Source organism: Dermacentor albipictus, chromosome 4, assembly GCF_038994185.2.
Source record: "Dermacentor albipictus isolate Rhodes 1998 colony chromosome 4, USDA_Dalb.pri_finalv2, whole genome shotgun sequence".
Classification (NCBI taxonomy): domain Eukaryota; kingdom Metazoa; phylum Arthropoda; class Arachnida; order Ixodida; family Ixodidae; genus Dermacentor; species Dermacentor albipictus.
In genome coordinates, this window is record NC_091824.1 from 11,058,622 (window position 1) to 11,079,651 (window position 21,030).

Below are 21,030 nucleotides of genomic sequence, written 5' to 3' on the forward strand. Positions count from 1 at the left end.
CCAAGGCCCCAGGAAACGTGTGGCTATAACGATACACAGGATCACTTTTAGTCGCCCTGCTCGCTGAGTGCACTGCTGCCGGACTGAAGAGCGAAGCGAACATTATAACAAGTGTCCCAGCACTCCTATATGTGAAAAAAACAAGAACGAAATTCATAGGGAAAGGAAAAGGTACGAGGGAAAAAGAAATAATAGAGGCTTATTACATTAGAAAGGAAGGAGATAAATGTGTAAGGGCTCCCTGTTTTGCCTTATTGAAAATAGAAATAGTTTTTTCGCATGAAAGATTATGATGTAGCTGCATCACTGTAAAAAATTGCGTTTTTTTTACGGCATATATGCCGTAAAATATGCCAAATCTATCCCGTAAATTAGAAAGCAGCGCCACCACTGTTAAAAAGCTTCGAGAGCCTGGAGAGGGAAGAAGAGAGAAGAGCTTAGAGAGAAGAAGGACGAGCTGCGCGGATGCTCATTGGCGCGCCGGCCATTCGCGGCGCGCGAAACGCGCATGCGCTAAGGCATTAGCGCGCGCTGTAGAAGGAAAGGCGAACGCTACAGCAACTTCGGCCGTCCCGGCGCCGCGGCTTTGGAGCCAAGTGGAAATCGTACAAGTGCACACAAAGAAGAAAGGTTGGTCGCCTTGTAAGTGCAGGTAGGTAGAGTCATTATGCACGGCTCAATGGTGTTTTGCGAAGCGTATGCGATCTTGTTTGAGTGCTGAGCTGCGGTTGAGCTTGCCAAGTCTGCGGTGTCGCCTGCGGAACGCTTCCGCACCACTCTTCGGCTTCGCCATGTTTGCTTTCTCCCGCTTTTGATTTAAACGGGTTTGGCACATTCATTGCCTTGCGCACGTGGTAGTGCTGTTGCGATTTGTTCGCTATCCAGTCTGAGCACTACACGTGATGCAGTGCTCTTCGTCACTTTTGCATGTTTTCGTGAGCCTGCTGCCGCCTTTGTTTGTTGTGAGCGTTGTGGCCTTGTTCGCAAATCGCGGCGCGGCGGCGGAAACGGGGGTTGCAGCGCCATTGGGGAAGTCGAGGTGGTTCACGTTGCGGCTTCCTCAACTATGTTTCTCTTCTCCGCCTGTCACCGCAGGAACTGTGGATGTTCTCTCTTTGGTGTGCTCGCATGCCACGGACTGTGTGCGACGCATTTGCAGCCATGTCTCATTGTAAGACAGGTTGATTTGATTTGAGGACACACCGCTTTCTCCCTGCATAATCGCAGCAGGTACGTGCATTCAACGTATATTTGGCATTTCGCTGACGATAAATGGTGCCAAAAAGCTTCAATTTTTATTGGATAAACAAGTTGTAATGTGGCAGCCGTATAGCCCAGAGTGTTTTCATGATTTACCTTAAGGAATTACATGAGGCACTTGCAGTTATGGGCTGTCAAATTACACTGCCATGCTACAGAAATCAGGCAGTAGTGATGATTGCACCGTTGTACAGGCCTCTTTTATTTACGGAACGGCAGACCAATATAATTTCGTGCTCACAGTCTAGTTATTGAGAAAAGAAGTCAATATAATGCGAAATGAACGTTAAGAAGGTGTAATAAACTAAAATATGTAACTTTTGTTCTCTGTTTTACACCAAGTAGAGTGATCGGAGAATTAGGGCTAGTTATTGTTTTAGACAGGCGCATTTTCGAAAATATCTATCACAAGCACCTAGTTCGAAATATTTGGCTGGAAATGTTGGTGCCAAGTACATCAGCACTGCATATGGTTCTACAACTGAGACCTCCATATACAAGGGTCTACAAGCCAATATGGAATGTTGGTATACTTGAAGCCGATATTTCAGGGCAAGTGTTTTAAACCGCATGCTCTCTCACTTGAATTTTACAAATATTGACTTGCAAAAAACATTCACTGGAACGATTTCTATAATTTCCACATAAGCCGTGAAACCTGTGATGAAAAATATAACTAATGACTTCCTGTGAATATCCTATGTTGCCAGTATGTTAGTGTCTCATTATGTTAACGACAGAGCTTACTACTCAACAGCGAAAATTAATATTTAGTACTCTGTTTTCTCAGGACAGTTCAGCAACAAAATGCAGCCAATATGTGTTATTATTCCCTTTAAACTGTGATCTTCGTGTGCACCATGTAGGGAAGTATGAGCATGCTATATAGTTAATTTGAGTGAAAACAAGCGAAAGAGCATACATTTGATCACTGAGCCTGTTGCTTTTGCAATATGCAAAATTTTTGTTCCTGAATTGCAGTTTTAACGTTCTTCCACATATTTTATATAGCAGTTCCATGGGTTACGCAGTCTGCCAACTACATGGACATATCCTTAATATTCAGTTCACTTTCTGGTTGCTTTCTGTTATTCAGTATGCTGCCAGAGAGCTAGTATCTGCATTTTTTATGTGCCAGCAGTCTTCACAAGTAACTGTATAGCAATGGCTTGTAAACCGCTAACTGTATGCAAATGAGTCATAGTCAAGAATTTAAAAAATCGGGTCAAATTTGTCGCAAATTTATGTCTTTGAATGGATATGCACATGGTACACGCTCTTTTTGTTCGAGGATGCCTATAGTTTCATTTCTCTTTATTTAAATACTCTTGATAACTTTGCCCAAAATAGTTTTCAAAAGCCATTTATAGTTTCTTTCCTGCAACACTATTTTGTGGTTGAAAGAAAGCTAAAGACCTGCTGGTTTAGGAACAAGTGGCACACAACACTCAGTGAAAATTAGAAAGTGCCCTAGAACGTAACTTTTGGAATGCATATACTTTGCATACGACTGGTAAAGAACAGTTGATGCAGCAGTCAGCCCTATGTAAAAGTGACAAGTACTCTTTTCATTTTCTTTAGGTGATGACATCTGGATGCCTGAAGAGTACCTATTGCTTGTTGATGGCCATGTTGTGGCAGCAGCAAAGATGTTCAAGCAAGCATTCTGCATGCTGTTTGCAGCTTACTTCTGCTTCCACATTTGTTATGCAGAGAAGGCGTCATGTACACTTAAATTCACACAAAGGTATATTTTATTTTCTGTTTGTGCTTGTATTTGTTTAGCATCATGCGCATTAATAGCATATATTATACTGGCCTTAAAAGAACGAAACTGTATACAAGCACCTTTAATAGTGCTGTGGATATTGTAAGTTCAGTGTCCTAGCTTGATAAAAGAAATTGACGGTAGTTGGCAGCAGGAACCAGCAGACATTGCTTCTGTATAATCAAAAATAATACTGGACGATTTGAAGCTTAGTCCACTTTTTTCAGCTTCATAGCACACGTCTGTAAAGCTGAAAATGTTGAGGTCTAAGTTTCAAATTACATAAAAGTAGTGCGTTCCGGTTCCTGCTGCGAGCTACCATCAATTATTGGGGTTAATTGGAAGGCCAAGTTGCTCCCACATTTATAGCAGCGAGATTTATATTCAGTTTCCAAGCCCCCAAGGTAATGAGCATGTCTAAAATATCCATAGGTAAAATGTGTTCACATTAAAGAATAAAAGCACTGTAGAGATTTGTTGCATCTAAAAGCAAAACCCATCTGTGGCTTTTTTCTATGATGAAAGTCAGTCAGACCTCCGACGTGCCCCTTACACCAGATGCACCTGTATCATAGAAGTCAAAAGTCACATCTCCTGGGTGTTAGGTGGAGAAACTGTGCACGAAAATTGGGGACAAGACAAGAAGTACACAGCAGGCTTTGTCGGTTACTAGATTTTTTTTGCGCTGTTTCCTATGCAACTTTCTCATAAAACAACTTGTCCAACTTTGAATGCTTTCGTAGGCTGGTGTTCTTTAAAACAAAGAAATTGTATTATTTGTATGTCATGCTTGAAATGAGCGTGAGCTGTGGCATTAAAAATATTCCAGATTATCCGAATCATTTCTTTAATGCCATTATATATAGGCTTTATTGCAATTATGCCTCCCTTCTCTTTAATGGGGTGGGGCAGCATTTAGGGCATTTTCGGCATAAACCCAGACCGTGGACGGAAGGGCAAAAAGGAAATCTGGCGGTCAGCAAGAAAGTTCTTGCCTTAGTGCAGCGCATTACTGAGTGTGAATGGAATGTCTAGGTAAGTCTGCCCCATATACCTGCCTTCTCAGTTTTGTGCTAACTTTGAAAATATGATATAAGTCATTCTACCTTTCGTAAAATGCAAACCACTCTTTTCAAGAGCACTCACATTGTGTGTAAGCACCTCTTTATAGCATTTGGAAGCCCACTGAGTCATTCTTTTTACTTTGCTCCACAGCATGAACTAGTTGACCACACGCAGGGATACTTTTCCGTCTTCCAAGCAGCCCAGAACCTTGCAATGCGAACTACAGAAATGGTTCCCTTTCACCAAGTCATCTACACAAAAAATTATTTTAAAGCTACGTGAAGTGCAATAAAGTGTTTTGAACTATTTGTTGTTCATTATAAAACATCACTGGATGTTTTCCAGTGTAAAGTTTTTATTCTATATCAGTGGTGTTTCAAAAAGTGAGCTGGCCATTACAATAAGTTAAGCTCCTCGCTTATTTTATTTGTATTTGTTCCGTTGACAGCGCTGATATTTTGTAGCGATGCCATTTCTGATTCTGTACTTCGGCCTTTCCTTGCTTGGCCAGTGGTCAGAGCGACGGTGTGCCCTCATTAACAATAGGATCACACAGCCATTTGTGCTGGATTATAAGAATAGCAAAGAATAAGGCATCGCTGCAAAATAGTGGCCAGGAGTATAGTGCCCCTAATTACCTGCAAATTACTGGCAGCTGTCTCAGTATATTGCATATTTTTTTCTGATGCGGTATTTGCACTGCATTGGTGCTTAGTTGCGTTGCAGCCTATTTCAGCTTCAGTCAGTAAGTGCGATATATCTTGTTGCAGGAAGGGGAGAGTTCCGCATCCCGACTACCCTGACTAGAACATTCAGATTCGGAACAGTCAGACCGCGTGAAACAAGCGTTTAAAAGTACAGTACGCAAATGTATTGTTTTTAAGGGACTGTATGTTCAATATTGAAATTAAAGATGCAGTTGTACAGCGTCTAGCTTCATTCCCGCCGGCGGAATTGATGCCGTAACGGTGGTATTTAATAGCAAAGCAAAACAACTGACGAGTGATTTTCAGGAGGAACTGTAATATTTACTGACGGTACCCGTAAAAAAAATTACGGGTCTGCGTTATTTTTACGGGAAACGCGTGAATTTTACAAGCAAGGCCCGTGACTAAGAATAACTGAGATCCGTAATTTTTACGGGAACAAGTTGGCAGCCAAAACTGACGGTCGAATTCCCGTAAAAACAACGGACGATTTTTTACAGTGTGATTTTGCATATGTATTTTATACTCTTCTAAGCACGACAATGTTAGAAAAAGGTATAAAATGGCTGGAAAATTTCACATAAACTTCCGGTCGGCAATTAGCGCCCTTGAGTGTGGTATTTTGTTTCCTCCTCTCCTGGTCGTATTCGCGCTACTCAACCTCAGTTCTTAATATGAACTAGCTAGCTCTCATCAAGATCTCCCTAATGCAAATTGCTTCTACAATGGGCTCCTTCCCCTCATCACCATCCTTGCAAGATCCAGGTTACGTATGTGTCAACCTCACCGCCATAACTATTTGCCAGTCGCGTTCCTTGGGCTTCTACGTGCGAAGACGCATCACGCCACCTAAAGTCACAGCCCTTTTTGGTCTCGTGGGGCCTTCTTGGGGACATGCAAAAAGGATGCGCAAAAGATTGATAACTGAAAAATGCGCCAAATACGATTATACAATAATTGGCTGTACTGGTTGAAGAAATAAAACACCCCTGCAAAAAGGACCGAACGCTGCGCAAGTACAAGGTACTTGCCGGGCATCTACGGAGTTCTTAGGGCAACGCACCATGCAGGATCTTTTTACCGTAGCCATGCCCTAGACTTACCAGTACCAACGTAGTAACCACGCTGGGGGAGGCTACAATTCCTGACCCACTTAGGAGGACCCTGGAAAAAGGCCCAAAATACAGTTTTGAGCCAAAGCTTACTGCTCCACAGCTCCTAGCCATGGGTAGAATTATTATGCCTATTTTTAAGGCGCCAAAAAACCACACAGCACACAAGAGAGCCTATTATATAGCCGCGGCAGTAGGTAGCAACCGAATATTATCAATCTCTGCTCTGGTTTAAATGCAGACTTTGTAGTACGATCAAGGTGACCCTTCAGCTTCACATGTATTGGTAACTGTTTAGTCCCTTGCGGGCTGAAGGATACCCAGGCAAGTAAAGATCGTCTCTTCTTCTGTTGCTGGTATAAGTTCACCACCTACTTTGAAGCGGATACCAGCGTCAACCTTCACCAGCTTTTCTTTGCCAGCTGGAACCATGGAAAGGCTCAAACATTTGGCAGGATTTAACGATAAACAACGCTCGTGTAGAAAGCTATTTAGAGCATTGAGCTTGTACTGCAGACCCAGAGGTGTAGAGGAAAACAGCAATAAGTCGTCTGCAAAATCCATTGCAGATATGCTGAAGTTATTGTTTTCACTAATGAAAGCCACGTTGTCCCCACAGTATTGGGAGATGTTCATCTATTACCAAATTGAAGAGAATCGGAGAGAATGGGTCTCCGTGCGGACCCCTCTTACGTGATGGACCAATTTGGTCTCGCCTTGGAAGGTTAGAATCGCTGTAGCCATTTGGTAGAACTGTTTGATGTACTCTATGAATACGGCTGCTATCCCTTCAGTCCGAAGGGCCTCCCGGAGCGCCTCAAGTGAAACGCTGCCAAAAGCCTTGGCATAGTCTACACTAGCCATATACAATGGCCGTCATTTAGGCCAGCACTCATATAGGACGGTAGATAATAAGTGCACATTCTCTGCGCACCCGTCAGCAGGAATGAAGGCCCTAAATTGTATTAGAAAGTCCACCTCGTGTTCTTGTGAGGTATACTTTTTTGACGCGCGGATTCTGGCCAGAAGCAGAAGTACGAAAGCTAGGGAATTAATTGAAGCACTTTATATCAGTAAGAAAGGTAGCGTGTGTGTTAGTGAAATGTTGCTATCATTGTATAAGTCAGAGATACAGTTTGTTGAAAGAGCCTTGTTTTACTGTACTTGATGCTTGAGTGTGCTTGTTGCGCAGTAGCTGACAGGGGGTATATATGTACGTGTCTGCTGCGAAAATTACGTAGTTGTGAGGGGCACTCTTACCCATTGTTCTGTCTTGTGTGCTGTGTAGGGTGCTCTGGCGCCTTAAAACTAGGTATAATGAGTCAATACCTACTTGCCGAGCAATATGTTCTCGTAAGCCATGGCTAGAAGCATACGACACAGAGCGGAGGATCAAGACCGTGAACAAGTCATCAGTGAAGCTGTGGACTGCGTTCTAAAGCAGGCCACATGTGCAAAATCAGGTATGCCGCCAATAAAGAAAATTGTAACGACCCTGAAGAATGATGAGCTTGAAGTGCTAAAGCAGACAAAGAAGGCGGTTTTGTTGTTCTGCCTAAAAACCCTATGAACCGAAAATCGAAGCAAGCTAGAATGAAGAATTTCAAACCTGTTTCTTCGGAACCAAACTGGAACTCACTGGAACTGGAACTCACTATACTGTATGTCCATGGATTCAATGCCCAAGTGGAGTAAAAGCAGGCTGGTGAACAAGCAATTGGCAACAACGGCGTTGACTCTAGGAACGCTAGAGGAGGGATGCTAGTATTTTCGAAGAAAGAAATAAACTACGAATAATGAACACCTTTTTCAAGAAGCGTAGCAACAGAATGTGGACCTGGTAAAGCCCTAAAGGTGAAACAAGAAATGAAATTCATTTCATACTTTCGGCTGATCCCAGCATAGTGCAGACAAAGATGTAGAAATGTTAGGTAGGGTAGAACGCTGTGATGATATGTTAGTGAGTGCTAGGATTCACCTCAATTTCAAAGGGGAAAGTGTAAAATTGGTCAAGAAGAAACAGGTCAACCTCGAAGCAGTAAGGGTAAAAGGAGAAAAATTTAGGCTAGTACTTGCAAGCAAATATGCAGCCTTAGAACAAAGAGATAATGATGATGATGACATAGCGGTAATGAATGAAACCGTAACTAGGCTTGCTTCAGTGGCAGCAATCAAAATGGGAGACAAGGCACTAAGGGAACCAGTAGGCAAGCCCTCCCAAGTAACTAAGGACCTAATAAAGAAATGACAAAGAATGAAAGTGTCCAACTCAGGAGATAAGATAGAATTCGCGGAACTGTCAAAACTGATCAACAAGGCGAAAATAAGTGATATTCGAAGCTATAACGTGAGAAAGGCTGAGCAAGCAGTAAAAAATGGACGCAGCCTGAAATCAGTGACAAAGGAACTTGGCATAGGACAAACCAAGATGTATGCACTAAAAGATAAGCAGGGTAATATTATCAGCAATCTCGAAGATATAGTAAATACAACGGAAGGATTCTATACTGATCTTTACAGTACCCAGACGACTCAGGAGCGCTCTATTCAAAACAATAATGAGCAGTGTACAGAAACTTCTATAACTAGATATGTGTTCATAAGGGCCTTGCAAGGCACGAAAATGGGAGAAGTGGCAGGAGAAGATGGAATAACCGCCAATTTAATCAAAGGTGGAGGAGACATATTGCTTGAGAAACTGGCGGCTCTCTATACGAAGTGTCTATCGACTTTAACGGTCGCAGAAAACTGGAAGAATGCAAATATTGTACTAATCCACAAAAAGGGAGATGTTAAAGAATTGAAAAATTATAGGCCCATTAGCTTACTCCCAGTATTACATAAAATATTCACCAAGATAATTTTCAATGGAATAAAGGCAACACTGGATTTTAGTCAACCAAGGGAACAGGCTGGCTTCAGGAAGTGATACTCTACAATAGATCTCATCCATGTCATGATTCAGGTAATCGAGAAACCCTCAGAATACAATTAGCCTCTCTATATGGTATTCATAGTTACGAAGAGGCATTTGATTCAGTAGATATACCAGCAGCCATAGAGGCATTGAGTAAAAAAGGAGTTCAGACTACTTACGTAAATATCTTAAAAAATATCCCCAGAGATTCCACAGCTACCTTAATTCTACGCAAGTAGGAAGATACCTATAAAGAAAGGGATCAGACAAGGAGACACAATCTGTACAATGCTATTCACCACGCGCTTCGCAGAAGTATTCAAGCTATTAAACTGGGAAAACATAGAAGTAATTATTGACGGCGAATATCTTAGCAACCTTCGATTTGCAGATGACATTGTCCTGTTCAGCAACGCTGGGGACGAGTTACAACAAATGAATGAAGATCTTAACAGAGAAAGTATAAGAGTGGGATTGTAGATTATTATGCAGAAAACCAACATAATCATCAATAGCCGGGCAAGGGAACAAGAGTTCAGGATCGCCAGTCAGCCTCTAGAGTCTGTGAAGGAGTACGTTTACCTAGGTCAATTTCTCACAGGGAACCTTGATCATGAGAAGGAAATTTACAGAATAAAAATGGGTTGGAGCGCATTCGGTAGACATTGTCGGATCCTGACTAGAAGCTTACCATTATCATTAAAACGAAAATTGTACAATCAATGCATTCTGCCGGTGCTGACATATATGGGGAAGGAGCTTGGAGACTGACAAAAAAGCTCGAAAACAATTTAAGGACCGCGTAAAGAGTGATGGGACGAAGAATGTTAGGCGTAATGTTAAGAGACAGGAAGAGAGCGGTGCTGATCAGAGAGCAAACAGGGATAGCCGATATTCTAATTGACATTAAGATGAAGAAATGGAGCTGGGCAGGTCATGTGATGCGCAGGTTAGATAACCGTTGGACCATTAGGGTTACAGAATGGGCACCAAGAGAATGGAAACGCAGTCGACGACACCAGAAGACTAGGTAGGGCGATGAAATTAGGAAATTTCCGTAAAACACGTTGTGGGGCTAGTTGGTGCATAGCTTTGAAAAGATGAAGCGCCAAAAGTGACGGCACACTAGGAAGGAGCAAAGACAGGACAATGCGCTAGTTCGGTGACTCGGTGCTCTTGCAGGTGGTTGCTAGGAAACGCGAGGCGGCGTACAGCTGGGCTCAGGTTTCTGGTAACGCTCCACGGTGGAACTGAAAGCTCAAACAGCTTCGCTGTTAGAAACAACTTGCCGTAGATGGGGAACGAACCCATGTCTTCTCATTACGTGTGCGATGCTCTACCAATTGAGCTACCGCAGCACTGTTTTCCTATCCACTTTCTTGTGTATTTATGCGTTACTACTAGAACTAAACCTGGCAGTGTTAGCCAGCGCCACCACTCACAAACCTTGTCGGCGGATGTGGATCATCATTTCTACCACAGGCGTCACGAGTATGCAATCTTGTTGGGTGAATGAAACTTGTGAATAAACCGACACATGGTAGCTGGAGGTATCAGTGTTGCTGGATTCCGGCAACATTAATGGCGGAAACGGAGGCGCTCACAATCGTGTATACAAAGCAGTACGCCGCTGCGCGAAAACAGTTGAAATTGCAAAGCAAACGTCAGTTTATTCACTCTCGATACAGAGCTCTCGCAGCCAGAGAGCCACGGTCAGACGCACACGTTCCTCTTCGCAGTATTCCAAATCATATCGGACAGTTTCCCAGGCACAGACGCGGAACTACCAGAGAAACTGAAAGAACAATACACAGGACCGCCACTAAACAAAGACGCCCCAAACGAGATGCGACCATACCTTGGAAAGGCGAATTCCAAATTAGATGAACCTTTCACATATGGAGAAGTCTGAGGCAGCTCAAGCAGCTGCCAGAAACTCGGCTCCTGGCCCTGATGCCATCACGAACGCGATGCTTCGGAACCTGGACGCTAGAGTCCTGACTAAAATCACAGAACTGTTCAATGACGAGAGCTGGCTCAAAGGCCAATTGCCCTCGGAATGGAAACACGCTAAAATTATCATGATCCCCAAACCTAAAAAGACCCCCTCAATAGACGCTCTGAGGCCCATTTCTCTCACGTTCTGTCTGGGTAAACTGTACGAACGAGTAGTACAAATAAGACTGCAGCGGTACCTTGAAGGAATAAGATGGTTTCCAAGCACCATGATAGGGTTCCGTATGGGGCTATCCTGTCAAGACGCATTCTTACTGATCAGAGAAGAAGTTATAGCTAACATCGCCCGCGGAGAGGAAAGACTGGTGCTCGCACTAGACCTAAAGGGAGCGTTTGATAACGTTTCACACAAAACAATATAGGAGAAACTCGAATTGATGGGATGCGGAGAATGAACATACAACTACGTGCGGGCATTTCTCGCCAACCGCACCGCCACAATAGGCATCGGTCAAATCACTTTCCAAAAGTTCAATATGCCCAGTAGAGGAACACCCCAAGGGGCAATAATCGCTCCTTTGCTGTTCAATATAGCGATGTGTCGACTGGCGCGACAGCTGGACCAAATCCCCGATTTGGGCTACACACTGTACGCGGACGACATAACGCTGTGGGCAGCAAGGTGCTCTCTGGGACACAAGGAACACGTACTACAACAAGCAGCCGAGGCAGTAGACAAATTCTCGAGGAGCAGTGGCCTCAAATGTGCCCCCGAAAAATCGCAGGTGATTCGGGTACACTCGAGGGGCTACATATCTAACGGACCTGTCAACATCGTTGTGGAAGGACACACGGTCCAAGTTAAGGCGATGCGGATCATGGGATTCTGGCTCCAAAGTAGCGGGAACGCATCCCACACCATCCAAACATTGAAAACCACCACAAATAACATTGCGCAAATGATCCGTCACATAGCTTATAGGAAAGTGGGCATGCAAGAACACGACACGCTGAGGCTCGTCAAGCACTAGTGATAAGCCGAGTCACGTACGGCCTGCCCTACCACTTCCTTAGTCGCGAGGAGGAATGGCAGGTCGATATCATAATAAGATCAGCATACAAAGCGGCCCTCGGACTACCCAAGGGGACGTCCACAGATCACCTGCTAGTTTTAAGAGTACACAACACATTCGAAGAACTAAAACAAGCCACCCTAATCTCCCAGAGGGAACGCTTGAGCTACACTCACGCAGGACGGGCCCTAGTGACAAGGGCCCGTATTTCCCTACACCCACAATTTATCAGCGAGCACGTATTACCACTACCAACCTCAACACGAGCTCGAATAACAGTGGCCCCCATACCCAAAAAACATGCACCCTGAATACAATAAAGCAAGGCGAAAAGCACACGCACAACATATTAGAACAATGTATGAAATTAATCACACGTACAACACAATATACATGGACGCAGCCGCGTATTCGAACGTACACTCGAACGCCAGTGATGCCCCAAAGAACATCAGGAGGTACGCAGTGGCAATCGTCGACACGAAAGCACAGCAACAATTTACGGCATCCGTCAAGGCAGGTACTCCGGCGGCTGCCGAAACTTTCGCCATGGCAATGGCCCTCGCTCACGCGGAACGCACGCAAAAGAGCGTCACCATAATAACAGACTCTCAAGAAGCATGTCACTTTTTTCTCAGGCGCCACATGACCAAAACATGTCACTCAATAATACCGACGAAATTCGCCCATCATCACCGGATCCTATGGTGTCCAGGTCATACAGGCCTTGAAGGGAACGAACTGGCCGATTCGCTAGCCCGAGGTATTATTAACCGGGCCGACTCGACTGGGACGGTCCCAGGCAGCCACTGTAATGACCCCAATCCAACGAATGCCCGGGAGATTCTCGCTCATCAGCGTGCAACCAGAAAAAAGTACCCTCCCCCTCACCCATAACTCAGTGGAGAGGAAGCCGCCAGCTGGCGCAAAATTCAGACTGGGGTATTCCCCCACCTTAAATTACAGAATGCCATGTTCCCCACTCGCTACAGGCCCGACTGCCCGTGGTGCGGAGGCATACCAACACTACAACACATTACTTGGAATTGTGAATCCCACCCGTTTGATAAGACACACCACACAATGGAGCAATGGGAGGCACAGCTAACCAGCTCAGACCTGGCGGGATAGCAGCCCTTCATAAGACAGGTCAAGCGGGCTGCCGAGGCCAGCGGGGCCTTGGACTAAAGGGTCTCCGACCACTGCACGTAAATCGTTTAAGCCAATAAAAGTTTCTCTCTCTCTCTTCGCAGTACGTGTTTGCTCACTCACCACGACTAATCAACCAATGCGGAAAGCGCAACGCCGCTGGAAAGGAGGCTGGGTCGCGGTGCGTCTCTCGCCTACGATGTGGGAGAAGGCAGGGAAGGAAGGAGAGAGCGTCTCCACTGGCAGTGACCTCCTAGAGGCATGATGACTGGACAGTTAATTTATTCGATCTCCAACAATAATCAATCGATTTTAAATATTTGTTTCGATAAAACGCTTCTTCGACGGCGCTTTACAGCTTTCACCAAAATTTGCAATGAAGCCTGGTCAGGGGCCCTTTCAATATACAGAAGGTGCTGTAGGAACAAGAATACGAAGAAATTGAATGTTCTGCTCTTTTTGTAAATGTTAAAATGCCTCAAAAACGGTGCGTATCTAGAAGTACCGATCCCCGCTACAACCCACAGACACATCGCAAGAATTGCCCAGAGTAAAATATTAATTATTTAGACTAACAATGATGATCAATAGTAGAAAAAGGACTGGGCTAATCTTTTTAGGGACAAAGGTCTTCGTCAGACCAGCCACTGGCTATTTCTTTAGCAGCGTTTCACAGCGAAGCTGTATATGGCTAAGATTCAATTGTGAGGATTGGGAGGTCCATCCCCCCGCTCGTAACCAGTTATCAAGGTTGGAGTCGGGCATGAATTAGATGGTAGCTGGCCCATGCCTTCGTCCAACTTATCCACGCTGAGGACGTTGTTGAAGGGAAAGACTGCTTCTCATCGAGAACGGGTTTGTTTACAGTATCTACATAAGGACGTTGCAGTTCATCAGTCTAGCATGCCTGCGAGAGAAAGTACCCTGAGCAGCCGCACAACAGTGGTTTATAAACACTCGGTCCTCCATCGATCCCTAGGTGAGGGAAACGTTCGACCAGTAGACGAGTCGTCTATTTGCGGGAGGGTTTACACACACATTTCCGCACCGGTTTCACGGACCCCACCGAGGCCAGACGGTCTTCGCAGAACTCGGGGCTTACTTCAGGAACGGTGCGTGGAAAGGGGCCTCCACCTACGTTCCCTCGAGACCTCCCTTGCTCACAGCAGACCGGCTCGGCGGTGGCGTGTTCCGTCACACAGCCTGGCTCGTCGAACTCATCTCGGCAATCCCGCGACGCAGAGTGGCGGACGCGGCGCATTGACCTTCGTACACAGTAGACTTAGTGACGCCGTTTGGCTAAAGTATGACGGTGGCTTTCCAGGAAAAGTCGACGCCGCTGTCACAACTGGCTGGCAAAACTTGCACCTCAGCGGGCCGTTCTTAACACCATGCATCTTTATTCTCCGATTACAGAAACTATGATCATCAATGGCTCATAAGCCCGTAAGCATTCATACACCCGTGCGCAAGCAAAAAATACAACGAATCATAGTCCCGTAAGGCAAAGACTACAAGCACTCAGCAAAGTGAAGCGAACAGTGCTTAAAGGGAAGCTGAAACGGTTTTCAATTTCCATGTATTGCTGGGGTTGGGAAGAACAGACCAATTAATTTACGGGTCTGAAGTTTTTTCTTTGTATTGTCGATATAAGGGGCAGAAATCGCTTTCTAAATACCCCCCAACCCGCGGACACGCCCCCGTCGCTTCCGGGAGCGCCGGGTGAGGAGGCGGCCGGAGGAGAGAACCGGCGAGAGTGACGTCATTCCCGGGGACCGTACTGGTGGATCGGCGTGCTGACATGTGCTGGCATGTTTCTTTCCGTCCTGCGTTTTACTAAACAACGCTACGAGAGATCTGCCGCCACTCACGTTTCTTTTCTTATGCGATTTTCGTGAACTGTGCTTCCTTTCTGTACTGCGTGAGTGCCTACAGCCAAGGGCGCCCAACATGCCCTCGTTCTGTGCAGCATTCGGCTGTGCGAACACAGGCGGGCTAGACGATGTGGTGTTTCACATGTTCCCGAAGGACAAGAAACTTGCAGCGCATTGGGTCCGTGCGCTGTAGAGAGATAACTTCTTGCCGACGAAATCAACTGTGCTGTGTTCGGACCATTTCCGCGACAGTGATTATCATCGGAGCTTGACAACGATGCCGGCAATCGGTATTCCAATTAAATCGGCGCGACTGAAGGCCGGCGTTGCTCCGTCTGTATTCTCCCACAAGACAAACACCTCGCCACTTCCAAGAGCGGCCTTCGCCAAAAGGAGAAAGGGTGAGGTATGGTTTTAATGTGCGCACGGGCAATTTTTTAAACGGATGATCACCTGAGTGTCGAACAAATGGCCTTACAGCGGCCTATGACGAAGCTAAGTGGAGGCACAGCCGGGAATATGCACATGCGTGCAAAGTGCTTGCCATTTTCATACTGTTCATTTCCTGTTTTTCCACTCCACTTTGTCACGGAACACTCTATACGGCTGTTTGTTCGGCGCTGTTTTGGTACGGTGAAATAACTGGCCGGGGGTACGCTTGCGCATTCAGTGATATTTGCTATTTGTACTACCACGCGGTGCCCGCAGGTTTAGCTGTTCAGCATTCGTGTTCAAATCGCATGACGTAAGGCGTTACGGTAATATTTGCATGCTTGCGTCAGAGTAGTTGAACTCATGTAAAAACTTCGTTCCGTAGATGTCGCACTCACAGCTTGCTACCAGCAGCGAAATACCGCAAAACGAGCGTCGGCACAGCCGCGCCCATGGCAAGGTGAACGGGCTCAAATAATGAAGTAACGTTGTGACGTATTAAACTTGTCAGTGTTAAACGTGGTCTAGCCCAATACAGCATCGCTGTTGGACAAAAATTGTTTTCTTGCCTTTACCTAGCTATGCATCACGCATGGCAGAATTATTATTTGAAAGTAAATATAATACATTACTCAATACTTTCTTATTACGCTCATTGATTTGAATTACATTACCAATTACCGCTTTCAAGAAAGTTGTGGTATTACTTTACGATTGCTTCCAAAAAGTTTTCATGCAAACAAGAAGCAAAAAGCAAAGTATAAAGGGACGCCAACATTTCATGCCCTCCCCCCCATGTGCCTCCACGACACCTCACGACACTACCAGCGTTCTGGCGCCGTACACAGCTTAACGGTGCATATTTAACGCAATAAATAAATTACTTTAGCCATGAAATTACAGACAGCAAATAATTCACATTACTAAATCACTAGACAGCTAATCCATCACATAGATTACTGAAAAAGTTTTTCAATTACTGTAAGTAATCCAACGGTTGTCATGTTTGCTGATATGCTGAAATTCATGACATCCAAGCCTTGCACTCTTTCAGCTTCTAGCAGAGCACCTTGAGAACCGAGCCCCTGATGAACCTGTTCCACTACCATCACCAATCGAAGGGTTTGAAGCAGCCAGTGTGACATAGGCAGATAATGTTGAAGAGTCTGAGGTAGCCAAACGCGGCACTTATGTTCGCGATTGTGTATCAACACGCTAAAAACCACGGAACTTTAAACAAGCAGCGGCAAGGTGCATGGCATCGCGGAACTGTACCCGTGTTTACAATCTAATGACATGTTAGTGCTTCGGCATTCTTCCAGCAGCAAGTTCCCAGTGACACTTTAGCGCGTTTTTTCTCCCGTCATTGGAACGCGCAGCTACATGAAAAGACATATGCACTAGCTAAGATTTCCAACGCGCGAGAAGGTGCACACATCGCTCTCGCTGTTGGCACACTCAATATCGTCGTTGCCCCCGTTGCCGCCATCCTTTTCTGTATCTGCTGTCTGTTCGAACATGTACGGCGAAAATGCAAACTCTCTGAGACAGCGAGAACGTTCCATAATGCTTACAGCTCAGCTGTGAAGCCAGAATAGAACAGCGTGCTACGCTCTGAAACGGCGGCGCCGACTGGCGATTGATTGATTGATTGAAAACTTTATTGTTCCACCGAGCTGGGGTGCCCGCCTCTTAACCTACACGTAGGTAGGGGAGGAGGACGAAGCAGTCCCCGCGCGTTGAGGACGGTGAGTCTTCACGGCCTCAACGGCCAGGCGGATTGCTCGACGCTGGTCGTCTTCAGCCTCGCTCTGGAGCAAGGCCTCCCAGGCTTCTCTACTGACAATGTTTTCCTTGGCCCCTGGAGAGCCAGCACACTCCCATATTATATGGTCTAGCGTACCTTTTTGCTTACAAATTTTGCAGAGGGCGTCGTTATAGTCCCTCGTCTGTGTTAAGTAGATCCAATGTGGCGATGTGTAATTGTTTCCCTGGAGGCGTCGCCAAATGCGAGCGTCCTCCAGAGCGAGAGACCGATGCGGAGGCGGAAAGATTCTTCTTTCGGCTTTGTAGTGGTCGACAATTTCCCTGTACGTGATCAGGCTATCTTTTATCCCTGGAACTGGCTGCTCTAGAGTTGCCCGGTGGTAGAGTGCTCGGGCGAGCTCATGAGCGGCTTCGTTGCCTGGGACTTCTTCATGGGCTGGTACCCAAATAAAAGTTATGTCCCTCCTGGGAGGGTTTTTGAGTAGAATGTGGAGGGCTTCTTCCGAGATTCTCCCTTTGTTAAAATTTCGGATAGCTAATTTGTTATCGCATAATATTACTCCCGCTTTTGTTCCCGCACAAGCGAGCGCTACTGCAACCTCCTCGGCTGTACAGGCGTCCCTCGTGCACGTGGAGCACGCTATTTTAACGCACCCGTCGCCATCAACCACCGTCGATACCGCAGCCCCGTCTCTGCCGCAAGCGGCGTCCACGTACGCTACGTTATGCGCCGGTGTGTCTTTAAGTTTATTTACTAGAGCTTTAGCCCTGTGAGCTCTCCTCTCTTTGTTGTAGATAGGATGCATATTTTTAGGTAGGGGCGCGATTCGGAAGCGCTTACGCACGTCCAACGGAATGTCTTTCTTGTCAGTCGGGGCACCCCTGTCACATTGAATTCCTACCCATTCCATGAATTTTCTCCCTGTTTTAGACTGGCCTAATTTTTCCAACTGAGACACTCGTACTGCCTCAGTGAGTTCAACTAGCGTGTTGTGTACCCCCATTTTGAGGATGAGGTCTGTCGAGGTCGAGTCTGGGAGCCCTAGGGCTCTCTTAACGCTCTTCCTAATGATCGCATCTATTTTATCCTTTTCTTCTCGTCTAAACACAAGATACGGTGTGGCATACGCTATACGGCTGGTAATGAAGGCTTGCATGAGTCTGAGGAGGCTGTTCTCTTTGAGGCCCCTGCCTTTGAGTGAAATTCTCCTAAAGATCCCCGTTACCTGCGCCGCGTATCCTTCTAGCTTTTTGATTGTCGTGAGGTTGCATCCATTTCTCTGGATATACATGCCCAGAATTCTTATTTCCTCCACCTTGGGAACCTCATTTCCGTTTACGAAAACAGTGATGGGACTGCTGCTTCCAGCGTGTCTCCTTTGATGTTTTGGCTCAATGATTAACAGCTCCGATTTCTGTGGCGAGCACGCCAAGCCTCTGCTGGCCGCGTACTCTTCCACCATATTCGCCGCTATCTGTAGTTTAAGTTCGATGGCTGCGTCACTCCCACTGTTAACCCAGATGTTTATATCATCCGCGTACATGCTAAATTTAATCGATTTAATCTTATTGAGTTCCGCTGGGAGACCCCTCATCGCTATGTTGAATAGGAAGGGCGAGAGCACTGACCCTTGCGGGGTTCCCTTGCTCCCAAGTGTGATGGGAGGGGATTTTACATCCAGAAATTTTATATTCGCCTCCCTCTGCGACAGAAAGTCTTTGACGTATGCATATACCCTGTGTCCCACACCTACCTCTTCGAGGCCTACCAAGATAGCCTTATGGCTAACGTTGTCAAATGCCTTGGTGAGGTCGAGACCTAGGATCGCCCTGGTGTCAGTTGAGTCGTATCGGTCTAAGATATCATGCTTAAGTCTGAGCATGACGTCTTGTGTACTGAGCCCTGGCCTGAATCCAACCATTTCATGCGGCCAGAGATCATTCTCCTCCATGTACCTGGTCAGTCTCGTTTGAACAACATGCTCCATCAATTTCCCTACACACGAGGTGAGGGAGATTGGTCGCATGTTGTTCAAGCCGGGTACTTTGCCTGGCTTGGGAATAAAGACTACGTCCGCCTGTTTCCATGTTTTTGGGAGTTCTCCTTTCTCCCACACCTGGTTCATAAATTTGGTTAATGCAATGATGGACTCATCGTCTAGATTCCTAAGAGCGGTGTTTGTTATCCCGTCCGGACCGGGGGCCGATCTCTTTCTGAGGTCATTAATCTCTGCTCTAACCTCTGTCGTGGTGATGGGAGCATCGAGATCTGGATATTCCCGTGAATGACGTCAAAGCGGTCCCGACCAATCACGGGCAACAGCGGCGTTCGCGCGATGCCCCGAGGTGCTGGTGCGCGTTCTCTTGCAAAAAAACAGCCGCTTGCGTTTGTTTCCGCCCTTTTTAAACGAGATATTCGTGTTCACTGGCCTCAAAACTGTAGAATGCCCTAGGGAACTCATTTTTTTTCGAAAAGTGTTTCAGCTTCCCTTTAAGCTCTTTCTAATCACGCACACAGCTTATACAAAACAGCATGTCGAAAACTGTGATCTTCGATGGCTCATACCCCCGTGAGCAATGGCTCATATTCCCCTGAGCAATGGCTCATACCCCCGTAAGTAAGCAAAAAATGCAATCACTCATAGTCCCGCAAAGTTGATGGCTACTGACCTTGCATGAATTAGCTTGCATGAACCTTTGCAAGGTTCATGAGACTACCCCTGTTGTCGGTGATTTCAAGGTGGATGTGTCGGTACCGATAAGGGTACCTCCTGCTCCTCAATTTAGGGTGGGGGAGAGTGAGCTATGAGTAGATAAGAACGCTACTGGGGACAGCAGTCGCTGCCCTGATGAAGACGAATCCCGTTGCCGAAACTTTAGCTACAACAATGGTTCCATTTTCGACCAGCACTCTTCATTTGCAGCCTACATCTTCCTGTGAGCTTTTTTACCGTTCAGATGAGGACTAACAATGCCACTCCCATTCTATACATGCTAAAAACATCGTCGTTAAAGGTGAATTTCGTAGCCGATAATGAAACATCGCCTACAAGCCTAAGCAACACACAAGCTTGCTACCGAAACGCAAAGCAGTCGAGCAATGGAGTGTAAGACACACATATGAGAGAGGTAAGGTGAAATGAGTTTCTAGGCAAGTAATGAAATCATTTCGTTAAAAATATGCAGTGACTAATGACAAGGCGGTACAAAACGTTCGAGTCAGACAGGTTGCGAAGAAACCGCGATATCTCAAATTGCTCAGTAGGGCAGTGCATCGGTCAAACCCAAACTGCATTTCGGCCTCGTTTTAATGACTGTAAGGGGCATGTGCATTCTATCCTTCATTTGCTATTATCAAGACATATCACTAGCACTGGGCACACCTTTGACTGCTTCAGGGCAACGCTTATAGAAAAATAAGTTTCCCTTATCTCCATTCTTTTTATGTGTAGCCATCACTCGCACATAATTTATGTCGACGCATCGATCTGCTTATAACAAACAAAATATTTTACCATGTTTATTCTTTTTCGGATATCGTCAGAACCCGCGGTTGGTGCATAATTCTTCATTAGTCGTGCCATGAGGATTCTTGAATATCCAAGGCGCAGCAAGAAAAAGGCGAAGAAGCAATACCTGAATCTCATCACGGGTCAATTCAATATACGCCCTTAAGGCGATGCCATTGTCCCTTACGCGCGGACAGAGCAGAGCGAGGAAGTTTTCCTAGGGCTTTTCTCAAGCATTGTGCGCTTTGGGTTTTACCTAAAGATCCATTTTACGTAATTTAAGTTTGTTTCATGCCCGCTATCGCACAGTAAGCACGTGATTTTGGCTCGGCCCTTCTTTTATGTTTACTTCGTACCAGGACAGCGAGCGAGGGCAGCACGGCCGCGTTTCCAGCTACGAGGCGTTCGTCGACGAGGCGGGCGGCGCTCGTGGCCAGCGAT

The 21,030-nt window shown here is 45.9% G+C and overlaps 1 long non-coding RNA gene across 3 annotated transcripts; it reads left to right on the plus strand.

Moving 5' to 3' along the window:
* Positions 1-442: 442 nt before the first annotated feature.
* Positions 443-4,377, plus strand: LOC139059590 (uncharacterized). 3 transcript variants are annotated; one of them, XR_011514219.1, is made up of 5 exons: positions 443-652; positions 1,096-1,230; positions 2,842-3,007; positions 3,941-4,063; positions 4,244-4,377. It is a non-coding gene; the product is annotated as an uncharacterized lncRNA (long non-coding RNA). The 3 variants fall into 3 exon arrangements; XR_011514218.1 differs by lacking the exon at positions 443-652 and adding an exon at positions 690-824; XR_011514217.1 differs by lacking the exon at positions 443-652 and having other exon boundaries at positions 682-1,230.
* Positions 4,378-21,030: the final 16,653 nt, after the last annotated feature.